Raw genomic sequence first — 19,018 nt, 5'->3', positions numbered from 1 at the left:
TAGGTAATAATTATATATAATTAATTATTCTATTCCTTTCCCTTTGTATTATATTCTTAAATTTAGTTAATTTACTATAGGGAGTAAATAAATTAAATTTCTAATGTTGTACCTATATAAGAAAGTAAGTAGTTTTTAAGCTAATCCTATTCTCTAAATTCTAATTAGGATAATAGAGGTTGAAATCCCCGATAGTAATTAGGTTTCCCGCCGGAGGTCCGGCTTTAATAAATTTAAAAAGCGGTAACCCTTATTAATATTTTAGTGTTCCCTACGTAAGGATAGGAGAATAAATAAAATAGACGGTCGTTAAATCCTTTAAATTTTTGAATATAATTATAGTTTAATCCTTTTTGGTTTAGAAATTTAGGTCCTTTAAATTCTATTTTTTATTTATATATATTACCGCCCTTCCTTTTTCCGAATAATTAACCCTGAAATACCTTCCGCCTCTAGGATGATAAATATCCCTATTTAGATTTCTACCCGGCTCCTAAATCGTTACAATATTATAAATCTCCTTTTATTCGAATAGAAATTTTCCCTTCTTATATAATTTCCTTATATTCTAATAGAATATTTTTAATTAGACTATTAATTACCCTAAGATAAGGTTCCTTTTAATCCTTCGATGGAGGATAAAGGTACTACTTCCCTAGGGGGGGCTATAATTATATAAGCGTTATTACTATTATACGACCAACTTCCCCCTACGTTTTATAAGTATATATAATATTTATTTATTAGACTTTATAGGGTTATAAACTTCGGTCGAGTAAATTAGCCGATTAATTTTTTTAGCCGTCCCCTTTTTATACCTCCTCTAATATATTTCTTAAGGGTAATAATAGTACGGGAGCTAAGGGGCGTATTTAATAAAATACCTTTATTTATAATTTCTATTATTAATTCTAATACCTTTCTAATTAGGTTTTTATAGGGGGCGAATACCCGTAGCCTTTTAACGTACGCAATAAATGCCTTTATAATTACCTTCTGGAAAATAGGGTATTCCTTATAATTATATACGCAATACTCTTTCTTCTTATATAATTTACAATAAATAAATAATTTATTATTATTAAATAGATAATTTACTTCGCTAAAGTAGTCTCCTTCGTATTTAATTTCGTTGTAGTAAGTATAAATATTATTTTAATAGTAAAATTTTATTATATATTTAATTCCCTAATATCTAAAGTATTACTAGACGTTACTCGAAGTTTAAAATAGTTTATATAGGTATATACTACTATCCTAAAGAAAGAGATTATTTTAGAGAAAGTATACCGTTGATATAGTAGCAACTTCTATAAGGAGTAATCCTCTATTCTCTCCGTCCTTTCTCTTCTATAGCCGAACTCTAATAATAAATACCTCCGAATTCCTCTCCTTTACTACGTTCGAAATAATTTCTACTATAATATAATTATTAATATTATTCTAAAGTACGCCCCGAACTAATATATTTATAGTACTTATAGTAATAAAAATATTGGAGCCGAAAATTTCTTTAGCCTACATTTAATTTCATTAATATTAAATATATATAAATTTATCGAATATAATTATATAGTTTCTAATCATTAATATTCTAATAATTATATAAATTATTAGGCCGGGTTTCTTCTTACTTAAGTAAATAATTAAAATTATTTTCGTATTTTCGTTCGAATAATTTACAAATTCAACAGCAATCGTCGCTCCCTTAATAGTAAATTACCGCTCGAAATTAGAAGGAATAAATTTTTTAATAATAATAAGTAATTATTAGAGGGTAGTACTAATTTTATTCGGGCTAACTTTTACTACAATATTAGCCTAACGCTTCGGCGCTTCTTAGGCGCCTTTTTTAATTTCCTTTAAAATATCCTTCTTTAAATCATTAAAATCCTTCTTAATAATAAATTAGTCGGTTCTAACCTTATTAGCTTCGGATTACGTAGACTTACTTTTTTTAATATATACCTTTACGAATTCGAAAAGCAATTCTCGAGCCTAATAATAGTCTTCAGTCGAAACGGTATTATAGTCTATAGATTTATTCGTTCTAGTAATAAACTTCTTTAATATTTTATTATCTTCTTCCCTTTTATCCGAGGTCTTTGTAGTAAATACGGTTTCGGGATTGTTATATACTAAGATTTCCGCAAGTAGGTTATAATACTATTTTCGAATCTATAAGTACCGCTATCGATGGCTATTAGTAACAACAATATAATACCGTCGCTACGTTCGTCGTAAAATATTGTAAGGGACGTAAACGACCCTCCTGAGTCGATTGCTGTTATTAGTTTTCGTTTTGGAGCACTCCTCGACCAGAAATCGGCGTTTCCGGTTTTAAAGCTTTTTTTTTTTTTTTTTTTTTTTTTTTTTTTCTTTTTTTTTTTTTTTTTTCTATTAAAATATTAATAGGGATTTAAGTATTAAAATACTAGACTTTAAAATACCGGACTTTAAAATACCGGAATTTAAAATTAAAATACCGGAACTTAGGGTAATTTATAAGCGGTATTGAGGAATGCTTATAGGATTAAAGGATATTAGGCACGCCGTATACAAGCTTCGTTTAAAGAAGATAATAGAGTATTATCGGGAAATCTTTTACTACTAATAAGAATAAATAATATATTAAAAGTAAATATACGAATTAATAATTATATCTTTTACTTCTAAATCTTCTACTTCTAAATATTATTTTAAATAAAAGAAATATTAATTATTTAAAATACCAGCTATATAACCAGCCAATATTACCTAAATTGTACCTACAACCCCCTACAATTCGGATTTTAACCCTTAAAAGTACTATTCACCTATAAGTAGTAAATCGATACAACATACTAGGTTCATAGTAGGATTTACATATTTTAAAAGATTTACTATTAAATAGATAATACTAATTAGTTAATTAACTAATAAAAAAAGGAATAATAGACTAACTAATTAGATAAATAAAATATTAATTTACCGTTTTATTACAATAGGTATCGTATATTACTATATAACTACTAGGATCTCTCTTACTAACAAAAGCTTATATTAATTTAACTTTATTATATAACTAATACTTCCGAATTACCTCTATCTTAAAAAATTAAATAATTAAAAGAAAGATTGAATAATTAAAAGACTAAATAATTAAATATCTAACTTTGAATGCGAATCGTAATTCTAATAGGAGTTATTAATCTTATTACGCTAATTAAAGTACTCTCGTATTTACTATCCTAATCCACATTAATAACTTATCTTTAAAGATTTTTAATAATATTATCCGAACTAATAGGGTAAGTAAATAAAATTAATTACTTCACCCTTCCAACTTCGCCCTAATAACCTATATATTACTAATTAAGTACCCCGTAGGGTAGAATAGTAGTAATATCGGATATTAATATTAAATAGTAATAGTATAAGAAATTAAAAAAGCGGGCAAATCTATATAAACCAAGTATTAATAAATAATTAAATAAGTATTTAAAAGGGGGGGGAGGGGAGGGGAAGAACCTACTACCAACCAATTAAATAACCGATATATTTTACCCCGGGCAATGAAAAATACTAATATACTTTACTATAATAATATTAATAGTAAAATAGAGGAAGGGAAATAGGAGGAAGGGATTAACCTAATTCTGAACCGTTCGTATAATATTTAGTTTTAATAGCGAATAGCTACTTTAAGAAATAATGTTATTAATAGGTAAATAGTTAAACGTAAATTAGTAATTTAGAAGAGCGGCCGGTTTTCAAAATAGGCGAATAGTTAAGCCTAAACTATTATAGGATAGTATTAAAATTAAAACTATTTCAAAAGTAAAAAATATCTAAGATTAAGTATTAAGGTTAATCTCAAATGTAAAATATTAGTTATATTGTATTAAAGAGGAGAGAGTTTAAAAATTGAAAGGCGGGGGGAGCTAACTTTTTATACCCTTCTAGGAAGGAGCTAATAAGTATTAGAAATTTCTGTTAATCTAATTAATAATCGGATTTGCAATAGGGTTAATAATAAATAAATAGTATTGCAACTACTTTATTAATATTAAGAGATAGAAGGTAATAAAATAATTTAAAATAGTAATCGTTAGTAGTAGTATTGTACCTTCTATAGTAGGGCCCGCAAATAAGGAAATAGTAATATATAATTAAATATACTTAACGAATAATTGTACAAACAGTTATACAATTGTTTAAAGGCTTCAAATTAATAAATATTAACGATTCTAAATAATTCCTAATATTATACAATAATTATAGTAATAAAAAGGTATTAATATTAATAGTTAAAGGTAATAATAGGAGTGATAATTAAAAGTAGTAGATTAAATAATAATATAAATAGTAATATAGTGTACCAACTTACCGAGAGTAACAAATTTACTAGGAGTAGTAGACAACCGGGTATATAAATTATAATCGTATATATCGCGCCTAATTACTTAGAATTACAACGGATTAAAGTTTATAATATAATAATAACCGCATTTCGTATTATATTGCTATAAAAAGCTAAATATATAATAAAATAATTATTCTGTACATACTTATCCATTTGTACGCTAATACACGCTCGGAATATATAACTATAGCACGTTGAAAGCGACTAAAAAACAAGTTTCTATTGTAGTGTATAGGCCTCGAGTTTGGCAAATATCTCGAATTTCCCTTTTCGGATATAGGGCTCCGCAATTAATAGTATTTGGACCACTATAAACAGAACCGCCGCTCCTTCCTCGCTTCGATGTAGGCCCATAGCACCACGACCTCTGGTGTGGATGATCCATAATGACACTTCATGGGCCCGACGACGAATCTTTGTGAAGGAATGGGCGTTTCAATTATAGTTTTTTTACTTTTTATTTATATAAATACGTAGAAGAAAATAATTTGTCCATAGGGTTTTACTATAATTGAGAAGTATAGTCCGGTTACTTTTTAATATTAGCCTTACTTTTTTTATAGTTATAAGTATATAAATATTAATTTCGATTCTAGTATAAAGTATATTATATATAAGGTAAAGTTTAGTAAAGTTTATTTCCCTATTTTTAATATAATTTAGTTTATTTATTATATTAGAAATTGTAGGGTATATAAATTTTAATATTAAGGGTATTACTATTATTATATATAAGTATATAATTTCGATTATGGAGATTTTAGAGTATAGGAATTATTTTACTATTTGTGGTTAGTTTAATAATATAGCTATAGACTATCTATTTTCTAGCCCTAATATAATTACTATAGTTATTAGCCCATTTACTTCCAACGATCCTATTACGCCCGCTTCTATTATTAGTACTAACTTTACTACTTTCGCTAAATTTAATAATATTTACACTTATTTAGAGTCTTTATAGTAGGCGATTAGTAATATAAGTAGCATTTATAGTAATATTGAATTTTTATATTGTACTATAGAAGGTCTTTATTTATAGGTAGTTAGCCTATAGATTTGAAAGGAGTTATTCCCTTCGGTTCTAAAATTGAATGAATATAGTTTAGTTAAAGGGGGAATTTAAGGATTATTTAATACTTCGCCTTTTTACTAAATTTATTCTACTATTTATACCTAAATTACTTTTCTAATTAATTTAATTATTAATTTTACGCCCGCTCCGCCCTATACTCCTAATACTATTAATAATAATATAGAGGTCGATCTTCTTATTAATCTTACTTCTTTAATTGGTAGTATAGAGGAAGAGGTTCCTACTAATTATATTTTTATCAATATTAAAATATTAGAGGAAGGTAAAATCTATAAGTAATATTAATTATTATAGCCGCTTTCCTCTTTTGGCTCTCTCTTTTTTTCATATTTTTATAAATTAATTATATTTAGGTAGAGGGTTAGCCTCCTTATATCTTTTCTATAATAAGGGGGAAAGGAGCTTTAGCTTTAGATTATAATTAATTTCTTTCACGTTTATTAGAATAAGTAATTCCTTTGTGCTAGTATTACTTTAATAGTTTATTATTTATATTTGTAGGTCTATACTTCTATTTAAATTTATTGAATACGGCTATTTCTAGGAATTCTTCGAATAGCTCCTAAGTAATTTCTTTAAAGCCCTTCTATTTTATATAAATTATATAAATTACGTACCCTCTTTTACCTTTGAAATTATTTATATAAAGGATCTATTTTATTTCCTATTCTTTCTCCCTTTTAATTATAATAATTAGGGGTTGTGAATTTATAATGTATTGTTTAGGTAGGGGGTCTTCGGCGGCTCTGCGGAGGAGGTTTATATAAAAAATATTATAGATTATAAACAGTAATCCTTCAAATTTAATTATATATAGGGATAAAATTCCAAAGATAGTATATTTAGTATAGATTATATCGAATTTCTTTTTAGGGCGTACAGAACTATAATTCTTAAAGTTGAATTAAATTGTCATAGGCATTACTGCCATGTTCCTATATATAGAAGGGTGCTACACTGCAGTAGTGCAGCCAGCTTATAGCTGTCTGAGTGCAGTATAGCAATAGTAGTTACGTATATACGTGCTGGGTCCGTATACCGGACCCACACAGCATACCCTACATAGTTCTCGTACACGCACAGGATTCTCTTCCTATTCCTCGCACAATAATTAAAGTCTTACTTTAGTACTTACTCGCGCCCTATAATACTTTATTGTACCTAACCTTCGTATTAAAGCGTAATAAGTAATTTCAATTAGACTAAATTTAGTAAAGGTTAACGTAGTGAATTAATTTTCGCGAAATTTACTCTTTAGCGAATCGTATAATCGCTAATAGTAAGTTAGAGACTCTAATAATATTAATATCGATTTTAACGACTATAGTATTAACCCTAGAATAGCAAGTAAGTATTTAAAGCAATAAGGGTATAATTATTATATTATATAATATAGTAAAAGAACGTCTCATTTCTTATTTTAGTTATTAATAAATTATTAATTTAATTATTTATTTCCGTACTATATATTTATATATATAATTTAGCCGATTATTTAAATAAGATATTTAGTAACTAAAATTACACCGGCGACAATTAAATCGACTTCGCTATAGTATTCCCTACCTTATTCGAAGGCTATAATATATTACTCGCGGTCTATAGTAATAATTCTAATATTAGCTTTCGAATATTACTTAACTTTATAGTACAAATTAAGGGTTATAAGGAAATTACAAAGCTCCTATACTACTTTAATAAAAAGATTAAATTATTCAACGAAAATATTATAGCCGAATAAAAGAAGTTTATAAACTACAAATACAACGCTAAAGCCTATATTAAAAAGATAAATTACAAAATAGGTTAGATTACTAACTATATTAATAAATTCGAAAATACTAAAAAGCAATTCGTAGATTAGCTGAAGGTCTTATAGACCTAGTATAATTAGGTCCTTAAGGATAATATATCCCTAGAAGAAAAATTAATTATAGCCGAAAAGGAGAAAGTAGTATAGGAAAATAATATAACTAAGGTTATTACTAAAAAAGAAAGCGATTACTAAATTATCTTTAATTTACTAACTATAATTAATATTATATTTAGCGAGCTTAAGTAGGAATATAATAATATACGTATAATTATTAAAATTGTATAGGAAAAATCTATTAAATTATAGGAGGACATCAAAATTATCCGTAACGACCTTCGCCTAGCTAAAGAAAGTATATTCGTTGCCGAGAATAATTTAATAAGGGCCTAAAAATAATTTAAAGTAATTAATAAAACCCAATTTTAAATTTTAATTAAGGAGGTTATAGATAAAGATATTAATAGTATAAAATATAATAGCGGCCCTAGAGGATTAGGTAAGAGGAACCCTAGGCACACCCACCCGTTTCCCTACGTACACGTAGGAATCCACCAGAAAGTGGGTCTTACAGCTGAATAACACCTGACATTGAAATCCCGTTTTTACCCGCAAAATTTCATCTTTTCAATGTACGCATTATTACTGCTAACTTAGCTACTTTCTTTCTCTCTTTTTCACACGGCCGGTCGTACCCATACTACTCCCATACTACACTCATTGCACTACATCCATTTGCATTATATTTATTTATATACTCTATACTTAATGTATATAATCTTACTCAAACTAATCAACTTTAATTGTATTTAAATACTTTTAATTAACTATAAGTGTTCTTAATCGCTAATAATCGTTTAAATATCAATTAAAGTAACTATACCTCGCCGCTGTTGCGATTTAAATACCTCATCCGTTACTTTTGCAAGCGAATCCTCTTACAATTCCGATGCTGAATAGGCTATACCTCCCAACGATTCAATACTCAATATCCCTCCTTAGAATTACTTTAGTAATATTTATACTTACGTTATTGAAATGTACCGTCGCCATCGTTTTAGTCTCGTATGTAAGCGTAGTAATAAGTTCGATAAAAGCTCGCCTATATAGAAAGTTAGTATAAGGGAGCCTCAACGCGTAGTTTTGAAATATAACCGCGCTAAATCACAACCTCTACCGCTATCGAACCTATATAAGAAACAATATACAACTACTAGAAAGACTGTACCCAATTGCCTATTCCAAATAGTAGTTCAATCCCTCAAATAGAATAACTATCTCTATACTATACGGGCAAAGAACCTTATACATAAAGGCTATCGCCTATCGCGCTATTTAAATAGTTATATTATATTCCGGTTGAAGTCGCTTAAACCCAATTACATTACGTTTATTAAAGACCTCCTTCGACAACGGTCACTAGGAATACGGGAAATCTATACAATAGTTAAAGCAAAATTTCCTAAAATACTACTTATATATAAGGATCTAAAGAATATGCGACAGAGAATAAGACGCGTAGAAAGAGGGGGTTACCAAGATATTCAAGTATTCGTTCGTTATCTTGAGAACGATGAATCCATCGCCGCCAAGTATATCAACTTTAATCCTTATAATAGGGATAAGGAGGGGAGTAATAGTAATAGTAACGCTATTAGTAGCAACGATAATAACGAACCTAGTATAATACGCTACACTCTTTAGTTAACTAGAAAGCAAAAGAGGATGTAGAGGCGATACCTATACTGTTTACTACTTAATGCTATATATAAGACCAACCGGTATCATATACTAGTAGTACAAGGCATTGTACTTACCCCTAAAAAATCATTAATACTAATCTTTTAAGTAATTATTAATAACGAGAAGGATAAAGGATTTGGGTAGTTAATTGAGCATATTAGAAAGATTATTAACGAATTTAATATCCCTCTACCAAATATAATTATTACTGATAGCGATACCCAATTGATTAGAGCTATTGGTCGAGTGTTCCCTAACGTCCAATATTAACGATATGTGTAGCATATTAATTATAATATCGTTAAGCATTTTAAAAACGATTAGGAGCATATAGAGTAAAGCGATAGTAAGTATGAAAATGATAGAGAGAGGGAGGGTAAGGGGTCTAGTGAGGAGGATAGCGGTAGTAATAACTCTAATAATAGTAAGGCGGCAGTAGGGCAATTATAATAACCGGTAATAGATTAATAAAATTAAGATAATATTAATAAATTATATTGTATGCACAAGAAGGTCAAGACTACTATTCGAATGTAGGCTGGGCTTAGCCCGCTCCCTATCAAGGTCGCTAATACTAGAGCAGGGTTCTTTTATATATAGTAGTATATAATTTATGCCCCGTCGGTAACGGAGTTTGAAGAAGCTTAGTTACTACTTCGTCGGCAATTTAACGAGGTATAGGAAACTATCGTTATATAGATTACGAATGACTTGCTTCCTTGTAAAACGGAGTAGGCTGGTTGCTATACGAAGCACTACTTCAATTGTAAGCAAAGAACTACATCGCCAAGTGAATCTAATAATAGTTTACTTAAATCGTATAAGTTATCTGCTCGCGGCGGATTAATAAATTTATATTATACCTCTAACTAGTATATCGCCCGCCGCTATACCTATTTTAAGGAGGCTATTGCATTAGCAGTATTACGAGTCCGTATAGACTAGATTGGGCGTCCCTAGGTTAGTAATACTCCGCTTAATATTACTGCTTGGGTATACTAGTTACTCAATTAGCAATATCAATAGTATTATACTAGTCTCGCCACTATAAGGCTGCCCAACACCCCTCTCAAACCTTATATTAGGCAGTTTAGAGCCTAATATAGTTTATTATATACTTATAAGATAGATGCTAAGAAGGAAGAGGGTAAGACGGTCTTAATTACTAAAGTTGACTATTATTTATATTAGCATCTTAATTAATGATGTATAAGTTACCCTACTTAAACCCCCGTTGCCTTCCTATACTAACTACTATATTAGGATACGGTAAATAAGTATTTACAACTTTGCCTAGCTATTATAGGTATACTAAAGGGTCGCCCTCCTAAGTAAGGAGGTCCGTTTAGTAATAAACTTATTCTACTACGTCAATCCTCTACCCAAAAATCTAAAGGTAAGGCGAAGGCTCCCCGTAGTAGTACAAAGACTATTGCCCCTATACGGGCCTCAGCGCGCTGTAACTATTCTTAACACGAGCTGGGTGATAGTATTGAGGTTATAGATGCCTGTAATACCCGCAGTGAGGTATGTAGTTGTATTGAGGTAATCGATAATAATAAGGATAATAAACTAGCGAAATATTAGGTAGTAAGAGCGTAAGAATAAAGAGCAAAGAGGGATAAGGTTATTAAAATATCATTAATTGGCTCATCTAATGAGCTCTCTAAATTGTTAGATATTAGCATTTAGACTAGAGGTACAGTAGAAACAATAGTACTATTTCTCAATACTATAGAAGTATTATCAGAATCTCAGTATTATTTATAGATGCTTTGCAGTGCGTTTCCCTAGTTAACCTTCCTTGAGACATTACAAATTACGATTTTTACGGCTAAAATAACATATTTTACATAACAAGTGAAAACTGGGGTAGGGTGGGTGTACGTAGGGAAACGGGTGGGTGTGCCTAGGGTTCCTCTTAGGTAAGGGAATTAGCTTTAACTTTAATAATATAAATAATAGTCCTAATAATAGTAGCCTTAAAGGATTGGGCATAGGAATTAACTTTAGCCCTAATATAGTAGGTAGCGGTTTTAAAGGTAGAAGAGGCCTACTTAAAAGTAATAGTAGTTTTCCTAGTAGAAGATTCCCCGGCGGAAGAGGTAGAAGATTCCCCGGCGGAAGAGGTAGAAGATTCCCCGGCGGACTAGGAGGTTCTAATAGTCCTAGAGGCTCTAGTAGTCCTAGCGGTTATTCGCCATTACCTAATCCCTAATCCGGCTATTACTATAAAGCTCTTTATAAAGACCCCGAATATTTCGATAGCGAGGAAATAGATACTATTAAGTACTATAATACCTATAGCGCTTAGAATTCAACTATTTACAATTATTAATTAATAAATAAATACGAATTTCCCGACGAATTATTAAAACTCCTCTATACTATAGCCTACTTGAATAGCGAGGCTAAAATTAATATTAACAAGTATTATTAATTTATCTTAAATAACCCCTACTATTTAATCTATTAGAAATAGAAGACGGGCGAGGAGTTTCTTATTTATTTAAATAAATATTATAAATAAGGTAACTTTGTAGCTATAGTAGAGAGGGAGTTGCTAAATTTTAAGCAAGCCGGTAAGTACTCTAATTACAAGGATTTCGAGGCTAAATTCATCTCGCTAACTAATTATTACAATTATAATACGGTTACAAAGGTTCGTCTTTTATATTAAAAAGTATCTAAGTTACTAACCAACTTAGTATCCTACTACTACGTCCAGCCGGAACATAATAACTAGAAAGGATAATCGATCCTATTCTATAATATTATTAAAATATATACTAAAGCTTCGTTCTATAACAACTATATTTAAATAACTAATAATAATAATAATACCGGCAATAATAGTAGTAATAAATAAAAGGACCCTAATTTAATAGATATCGATTATATAAAGCTTATAGAAATCTATAAAAATATTTTACAAGAACGTTATAATAAGGGTAATTATATAAATTATAATAAGAAAAGATATTTAGCTAAGGACTATAGAAGTAATATTAATTACGGCCCTAAAAGTAAATAGGCCAATTAACCTAGTTTAGGTATTACTATACGCTAGAAGTCTAACGTAAGTATACTAATCGCTAATTGTACTATAGCGGATACGGCCAATCCAGCGCCGGTAGTAGCGGTTCTAATAGCTCTAACTCCTACTACTACCCTAACCTAATAAGGAAATAGCGAACCCTAGGGCTAAGTTACGCCTTAGGGTATTTTAAGACTTAAAGGAAAGAAATAGGGATAAGGATAAAGAGATTTAATATCTATACTATTAGTTATTAGAGGATAGAGCTATTTAAATTAGGTAGTTTGGAATTTTATAAATAGAATATAACCCTTCTTTCTATATACCTTTAATATTCCTAGTATAATAACGAAATATAATATATATTATTAGTAGACTCAGGATATTCGGGCAAAACCTTTATCGACCGATTATTCGCTAAGAAGGTATACCTAGAACTCAAAACCTTAGAAAAACTAAGGCCGCTACATTTAGTAGATAGCGCTTTTAAGGAATAGGTAGATTAATATATTAAAACCACAATACGTATTAACGATTATAAGGAGGTTATTTAGTTCTTTATAGCCAACCTAGCAATAAACTACCTAATTATTTTAGAATAGCTATAATTATAACTTTATAACCCTAATATTAATTAAGTAGCTAATATAATTATTTAGAATATTAAGTATATAGGATTGTATATAGACTAACCCCTAGAGGTAATAGTACTTTAGGATAAAGAAACTTGAGAAGTAAAAGAATTCGAAGGATTAGGAAATAATTTCTATTATTCTAATAACGAAATTAAAAATATAAACGAATTTAAAGAAGAACTAAACGAAAAGAATGCGCGAAGAGATCGCGAGGCACTCCTAAAAAGAATGCAGAACATCAACAACACTAGAACAAAAGGATAAGGACGGGGAGGAGACGATTGTACTAATTACAGGAGCTATCTAAGCCGTAGCTATAGTAAGAACCGAAAAACACTATTTAACGAGCGCCTAATTACGCCTAAGAAGCTATTCAAATAACTCTATTATACGAACCTAATTCGTAATAACCTTATAGCGCTATTAAATTTAATTATCGTTTATAAGGGGGCGGCCGGGAGTATTAATAACTATAGGGCTACTAGGAACAGAATTACTACTACTAAAACCAAAGATTATATAAATAAAAATAGTAAAACTACTACCGCCGGATACGATACGTATAGGAGTAATAATATTACTATTAAAGTTGGACGTAATCCGAACCAGGTTTATAGTACTACCGCCGGAAAAAGAAAGGATATAACTATAGTAAATATCTCTTATAATTAATTTATAATAACCCTTTCGCTAAAAGTCGGCGATATTATAACTAATAGCGTAGGGAAAATATTTATAGTTAATAAGTAATTTATTACGTTTTAAATAAATATATATATAATGGGCGAAATTATTAGCGGTACGAATAAAGGTATTTAAATTGCGTTCGAACCTATTCTAACTACCTAATACTATAGTAATAGCTACCGGCTAAATAATATTATAAGTATTGTATAAACCTATAGGAATATTTAATATATATATTTTATAAGTATAGGAATAGGTAATATTCTAGGCACCGCCGGTTAAAATAGAAGTTAAATAATAATAAAAGAAAGGAAATATAGAAAATAAAAAATTTATTAATTACTAAAATAAAATAAATCTTCTTAGTAATAACCTTATAGAAATTATTAGGGGAACTAAATTTATCGCTACGCAAAACGGAAGCGAAATTTAAAATATAGTAAAAGTAAAGAATCTTACGAATAATACTAATTTAAAAACTGCTTTGAAACTGGAAACGCCGATTTCTAGTCGAGGAGTACTCTAAAACGAAAACTAATAACGGCAATCGACTTAGGAGGATCGTTTACGTCCCTTACGATGTCCTGCGACGAGCGCAGCGATGGCGTTGTATTGTCGTTGCCGATGGCTATTAATAGCGGTGCTTGTGGATTTGAAAATAGCGTTTATAACCCGCTTGTGGATATTTTAGTATATAACGATCCTAAAGCCGTACTTACTACGAAGATTTTGGATAAAATAGAAGAAGATGATAAAATATTAAAGAAGTTTATTACTAAAGCGAATAAGTCTATAGATTATAATACTATTTCGACCGAAGATTATTATTAAATTTGAGAATTACTTTTCGAATTTATAAAAGTATACGTCGGAAAAAGTAGGTTTACGCGACCCGAAGTTAATAAGGTTAGAACCAATTAGTTTATTATTAAGAAGGATTTTAATAATTTAAAGAAAGATATTTTAAAGGAGATTAAGAAAGGCGTTTAAGAAGCGCCAAAGTATTAGGCCAATATTGTAGCGAAAGTTAGCCCGAGTAAGATCGGTGTTACTTTCTAATAATTACCTACTATTATTAAGAAATTTATTTCTTCTAATTTTGAGTAATAATTTACTATTAAGGGAATAACGATTACTACCGAATTTATAAACCGTTTGAACGAAGATACGAAGACGACCCTAATTATTTACTTAAATAAGAAGAAACCTAGCCTAGTAGTCCGCGTAATTATTAAGATACTAATAACCGGAAATTATATAATTATATTTAATAAATTTATATATATTTAGTACTAGCGAAATTAAGTATAGGTTAAAAAAGTTTTTAGCCCCAATATTTTTATTACTATCAATACCGTAGGTATATTAGTTCGGGGCGTACCCTAAAATAATATTAATAATTATACTATAGCGGAAGTTATTTCGAATATAGTAAAAAAGAAGAACCCGGAGGTATCTATTATTAGAGTTTAGTTATAGAAAAAAAGAAACGGAGAGAGTAGAGGCCTATTCCTTATAAAAATTGCTACTATATCAGTAGTATATTTTTTTTAAAATAACTTCTTTTTCTAGGATAGCGGTATATACCTATACGAACTATTCTAAGCTTCGAATAATATTTAATAATATTTTAAATATTAGGGAATTAAATATATAGTAAAATTCTACTATTAAAATAATATTTATACTTACTATAGCGAGGCTAAATATAAAGGAAATTACTTTAGCGAAATAAATTGTCTATTTAATAATAATAAATTATTTGTTTATTATAAATTATATAGGAAGAAGGAGTATTATATATATAATTGTAAGGAGTACCCTATTCTTCGGAAGGCGATTACAAAGGCGTTTATTACGTATATTAAAAGGCCGTAGGCGTTCGCTCCCTATAAGAACTTAGCCGGAAAGGTATTAGAGCCGACGATAGAGATTATAGATGAAGGCGTCTTTCTAAACGCTCCCTCCAATTTTTATATTATTATTACCCTAGAGAAATATATAGGAGGAGGTATAAAGAGGGGACGGTTGAAAAAATTAATCGGCCTATTCAACCGGCCGAAGCCTATAACCCCGTAGGGTTTAATAAATAAATACTATATATATTTATAAAATGTAGGGGGAAGTTGGTTACGTAATAGTAATAGTACTTATATAATTATAGCCCCCCTTAGGGAAGTAATACCCTTATTCTCCGCTAAAGGATTAGAAGGAACCCTATTCTAAAGTAATTAATAATTTAACTAAAAATATTTTATTAGAATATAGGGAAGTTGTATAAGAGGAGAAAATTTCTATTTAAATAAAAGGAGACCTATAATATTATAGTAATTTAGAAGCCGGGTAGAAATTTAAATAGGAATATTTATTGTCTTAGAAGCGGAAGGTATTTTAGGGTTAATTATTCGGAGAAAGGAAGGGTAGTAATATATATAAATAAGAAATAGAATTTAAAGGATTTAAATTTCTAAACCGGAAAGGATTGGATTATAATTATATTTAAGAATTTAAGGGATTTAACGATTATTTATTCTATTTACTCTCTTATCCTTACGTAGGGAACGTTAGAATATTAATAGGAGTTACTACTTTTCGAATTCATTAAGACCAGACCTCCGGCGGAAAACCTAATTACTATTAGGGATTTTAATTTCTATTATCCTAATTAAGATTTAAAGAATAGGATTAACTTAGGGGCTATTCGCTTCCTTATATAGGTATAACGCTAAAAATTCAATTTATTTACCCCTTATAATAAACTAATTAAATTCGGGAATATAATATAAAGAGAGAGGGATAGAATAATTAATTATATATAGCTATTACCCGGGGTTAAGGTTGAATATTAGGGAGTATAGCGGTACGAATAAACCGGCTTGGACTATTACTCTTAAGAAATTTAGGTTTAAACGAGAAGAAAAAATAAAAAGATTAAAGAAAAAGAAAAATATAATTAAAATTTTATAAATATAGAGAAGGTGAAGGAGGCGTTAGAGAAATGGATATTAGTCCTAAAAAGGATTAATATAATAGAGGATTTTAAATTCGCTTTTTGTAAGTTCGATGGAAAATTTATAAGTATTATAGAGGAATTCGTTCCGTATTAGAAGAAAGGTTGAGGGAAGAAAGCGAATTAGTAAATATTAAATTGTAAAACGGTTATAAAAGAAGCGTAAAGGATATACTAGGAGTAGTTTAAATATTAAATAGTATTAAATTAGAAGGAGTTTATTAAAATTATAATAAAAAAGAAGAGGATTATTATAAAGGCTTAGTAGGTTACGTAGTATAATAACATTACTAAAATTTTAAAGAATTTAAATTAATTCTAATTATTAAAATAATAGGCCCGGATTTAAAGCTACCGATTAATAAATCTACTTAAATTACTAGCCCTTTAAATTTATAAAGGGGTAATAGAAATTAAAGACTATAATAGTAAGGCTAAAATTTTTACCAATCGTTTTTTCCCGAAGGTAGAGGTTCTAATAGATTACCTACTAGATTAGATTAAATTACTAGAGGGTATTAACCCGATAGTTATTAACAATTTAATTAATAAAGAGGACGTTTAGAATATACTTTCCTAGATAATACTTAATAAAGCCCCCGGGGTCGATTAGTATTTAAATAGATTTTTAAAGTTATATAGGTAGCTATTCTAGTAAGTTATAATATATTTAGTATCCGCTAGCCTCCGATTCGGTTATTTCCTATAGCGGTTTAAGGATACAAAAATCGTTATTCTTAAAAAGCCTAGAAAGAGCGCTACTTAATAAAAGTTAGTAAGCGTATAGAGACCGATATTACTATTTAATAATATAGGAAAAATCTTCGAAGTATTTATAATTAAAAGATTTACGTAGGTAATTAAAGAGTTTAATTTCTTACCGGAGGGCTAAATAGGTAATTAAATAGGTTATTTAATAGAATTTATAATCTAGGTAATTATTAATACGGTATATATAACTTAAAAATTTAAAGCCGTAATATTCCTTATACTCTTTAATTTAAAAGGAGCGTTCAATAGAGTTAATTATAGGTAGCTTTTATATACCCTATAGGAAATATAACTCCTAATATAGATTATTAGGTAAGTAGCGAACTTTATTACTAGGAAGAGAGGTTCCCTCTTTTTTAATAACGAAACGTTCCGCCCCTATATAATTATTATTAGCGTATTGCAAGGCTCCCCCTTCTCCCCTATTCTATTTATTTTCTTTATTACCTTATTATACCGGAAGTTAGTAGTAATTCCGAATATAATTATAATTAGCTTTGTAAATAATATTAATATTATAGTAGTAGCCTATATTATTAAAGAAAATTATTAAATATTATAGATAGTATAGGAAATATATTTAGAATAAGTAGGGGCGAGAGGTATAGAGTTCGAAGCGACTAAGATAGAGCTAATGTATTTTACGCGGATAAGGGTACTAAGGACGAAAACTCTCTAATTCGGGGATATTATACTTTAATTAATAGAATTAATATAATTCCTAAGGGTATAGCTAAATTATAAATTTAATTATAGGGCTTACGCGGAAGCGGTAAAATAAAAAATAATGATTTAGACGAATATACTTATAAAATTAGTAATAAAAATATAGGGTTGCTCCTTTATTCGGGTAAGGGAAATATATACTAAATATATTCGTAATACTATTATATATAGAACTTCAATATTCTACCAACCAACCGAAATTAATAGGAAACTGCGAGGGATTGTAATTAAGTTAGCGAAATATTAGATTAAATATTTAAAAATTATTACCGGGGCGTATAAAATTATATTAATAAGAAATTTAGAGACGGAAATATTCTATCTACCGTTCGACTTCTACTTTAATAAAAGGGTCCGAACCTTCGAAGAAAGGCTCGCTCGGACGGACTAAACCCGGTTCGTACGGGGAATAATAGTTTAAATTTCTAGTTACATCCAAATATAATAATCGAAAAGTCGGCTACCTACTAATAAATTAGAAAGCGGCGTAATTAAAGTATAATAGGCCGAGGAATAAGCGTTAACGGAGAAATTACTAGTAATAGTAACCGGCCCTCCCCTGGATTTAGGGACTTAACTATTGCTATTGTAAATCCTAGAATTAATAGCCGCTAATTGGGAAGAGTAGTTAGAAAATACAATAAATCGGAAATAAGTATTATATTATAATTACTATTTAGTAGTAGCGGTAGCAAAATTAAGGCGATAATACGAATTTACTATTATTAACCTTATTCTTAAATTTAATAGAGAAGCTATTTAGTAATATATAATTAATACGAAAAAGAAGAAAGGAAGACGTTGAAAATTAAGAGAAGATAAAGAAGAATTGTATTTATTAATTAAAACGAAAAACTCCCTCCTTATTTAAATTAGGACGGAAATTATTAGCCTCCGGGTTTTCCTCTATAAAAGGAAAGTACCGGATATCTTAACCCCTATTTACGCTTATAGATTTAAAAAGGAGACCTTTATTTATATTATCTTAAATTACCTTAATATAAATACTAATTTCTAAAATAATTTAGAAGCTTAGCTACTAATAAAGGAAGAACTCTAGGAGTTCCTAAATAATAGAGTTAAAGCTAAAAGAAT

The sequence above is a fragment of the Neurospora crassa genome, linkage group VI (assembly GCF_000182925.2).
Source record: "Neurospora crassa OR74A linkage group VI, whole genome shotgun sequence".
In the NCBI taxonomy this organism is placed as follows: domain Eukaryota; kingdom Fungi; phylum Ascomycota; class Sordariomycetes; order Sordariales; family Sordariaceae; genus Neurospora; species Neurospora crassa.
Note: the sequence above shows the minus strand (reverse complement) of the source record.